Below are 2,716 nucleotides of genomic sequence, written 5' to 3'. Positions count from 1 at the left end.
AATTCAATCCATCTTATTGATTCACCTACTTTGAGGAGGTTTTCATAGACATAAACTTGATCTATGAGTTAGTTTGTAGTTGCTTCTGAGAGAGAGTCAAATTCATACTCTCAAGAATTTGTGCTACATGGAGATAGACTATAGAATTCCCCAATAGTGATAGGGACAAAATCTCCTTCATCATCTAGATTTTTTCAAAGGTACTCAATGTGTAGAGCATGACTAGACTCTTCTTGTTCTTGTTGAATATAGGGAGAATTAGCATTGTCATTAGAAGAATCTTTATCACCATCCATGGTACTAACACGTGGTACAAAATCATCTATTTCTACAAAGAATTTAGGAAGATCATCATGAATTAGATAAGGATAAGGATCCTCATCATCAATGTTATCTTCATGGTTATCAAAATCAACTTGTGACTCATTTTCAAATGAATTCTTTGGTTTTGGTATAAATTTATTAATCCCTAAATGGAAGGGAATCTTCTTGAAGCCTAGACTAGATGTGTCTCAATTCCTTCTAGCTATTGCTTTGATGGGGTCAACCAAACCATTTTTTGTTGCATTCACTAGGACCAATCCCCTTGTAGCCAAAATTTTTCATGAGTCTAAGACTGGAACCATACTTTTTAGGAGTAATTTCATGAGCCTATTCTATGAGGTCAACTGGAGTTTCTTCTTTGTAGATCCATGCAACAATTGCTCTATTTTTAGATTATCCTCAAGAGGTACAATACCTTTGAAAAAGGTACAATCATAATTAGTTTATGGTGTCAACACAAATGGTCTCTTATCTTTAGAGGGTCTCCCATAATGATGAGGAAACTCAGGAAGAGAAGTCAAAGACAAAACTAGTTCTATGTGGTATTCACCCATTCCAGTTTCTTTTAGATTGAGTGATTGTTCAATTTGCTTCAACTTGTTATCATGATGGTTTTTAGATTCCCTATTAGTAGGTACCAAATTTTTAATAAATTTTAGCATGTTAAAGGTATAGCTAGTAGTTGCAAGTATAGTGACTTTAGAGCCATGAAATGGAAATTTTACGCATTGATGATAAATAGATGGTATAGTTCACATCTCATGTATCCATTGTCTTCCTATCAAAATATTTGAAGCTAAGGTAATGTCAAGGACCTGACAAGTGACATCCCTTTCTAAAAGACCAAAATAGAGAGGCAATACAACAAGACCTATAGATTTTTTCTCAACTTCATCATATTATTTGATAGTTATCTTATGACTGGGATCAATGGATTGTTCAGAATAGTCCAACTACCTAAGTAGACCAGTAGAGACAATGTTTAAACTATCTCCATTATCAATGAGTAGACGATGGACACATTTATGGTGTATCATGACCTCAATGTGTCGAAGTTGATTATGTGGATGGCTTAGTGAATTATCATCCTCCTTAGAGAAAGACATATAGTAAGATGAGGTTAGATGACCTACCATAGATTGAAATTTCTCAAGATCTAGATCAAGAGGTACATTTTCCTTAGCGAGAGCTTTGTCAAGAATCTACCTATGAGCAGGTGAGATTTTGAGTAGTTCAAATATTGTAATTTGAGCATTCATTCAATGTAACTAATTAAGAATATTGTAGCTAGTAGCTACATAATTTGTTGCAAGTTTTGTTCCTTTTCTAGATGGACTTGCAAGAGGCTTGTCTTTGTGTTGTTCTATCTCAAGTGCAGAAGGCATAGGGCCTTTGAGAACTAACTTAGCATAAGAACATGTAATAGTGTTAGAATAAGATTTTGATAGTTTATTGTTAGATGTGTTGGAAGAAGGATCCCTTAAGAAAAATGGTGTCTTTGGTTTAGTTTCATCTTTTTTTCTATTGATGGTGATAACATCATAGTACTCAACATCCATGAGTTCAACCATGTGGACTATCTCATCATCATCATTAGAGTATGAAAAACTGATCTTTTTTTGAGATTTTTGTTTTGATTTTTCTCCTTTTTGATAAGATGGAATGGCTCCTTGAAAGCCTTGTGATCTACATTCTTGTTATGTCTATCAACAATAATGTCACCATCATCAATTAGGTCTTGGATTTTCTAACACAAATTGATGCAATTGCTGGTTTTGTGACCTTTGTTTTGGTGATATTTGCAAAATATAGTTTCATTCCACCATGGTGGTCATGGTTGTGGATCGTAAGCATGAGAGTTATCCAATGGATAAATGAGCTTGTTTTGTAGCAAGGTCTTGTAGACCACATCCAAAGGTTCACCAAGAGGCATAAATCCTCATTTTGGGCATGTAAGTCAAGATAAGCTATTTGATTTGTTTCCAACCATCTTGTTGTTAGAAGGAGGTTTCTCAAAATTATTGAATTCTTTGAGATTGTCTGTGAGATTGAAAGTACCTTAGCAGGTTTAGGAGTAACATTATCAACAACTCCATCATGCACAACCTCTCAATTTTTGTTCACATACATGGATTTGTCCTTATTAGAGGTGGATCTTTGTTTAGTGTCCTTTTGAAAGGTTAATTTTCCCTTTTTGACCATGTATTCCTCTATCCAGATAGCTTGTGTGATCATATCTTTGAAGGTATGTAGACCTTGAAGTTGAACCTTATACCCAAAATCAGGTAAAAGATTATCCATAAAGATATCAAGTTTTTCTGTTTTAGGGATTTTATGTGAGTATTTTGCATAAAGTTTTCTCCATCTCTGAAGGAATATGAGGAAAGGTTCC

This window comes from Cupressus sempervirens, chromosome 5, assembly GCF_028749045.1.
Source record: "Cupressus sempervirens isolate cs-2001-9-10 chromosome 5, ASM2874904v1, whole genome shotgun sequence".
NCBI classification, from domain to species: Eukaryota; Viridiplantae; Streptophyta; class Pinopsida; order Cupressales; family Cupressaceae; genus Cupressus; species Cupressus sempervirens.
This window is presented reverse-complemented; position numbering follows the sequence as displayed.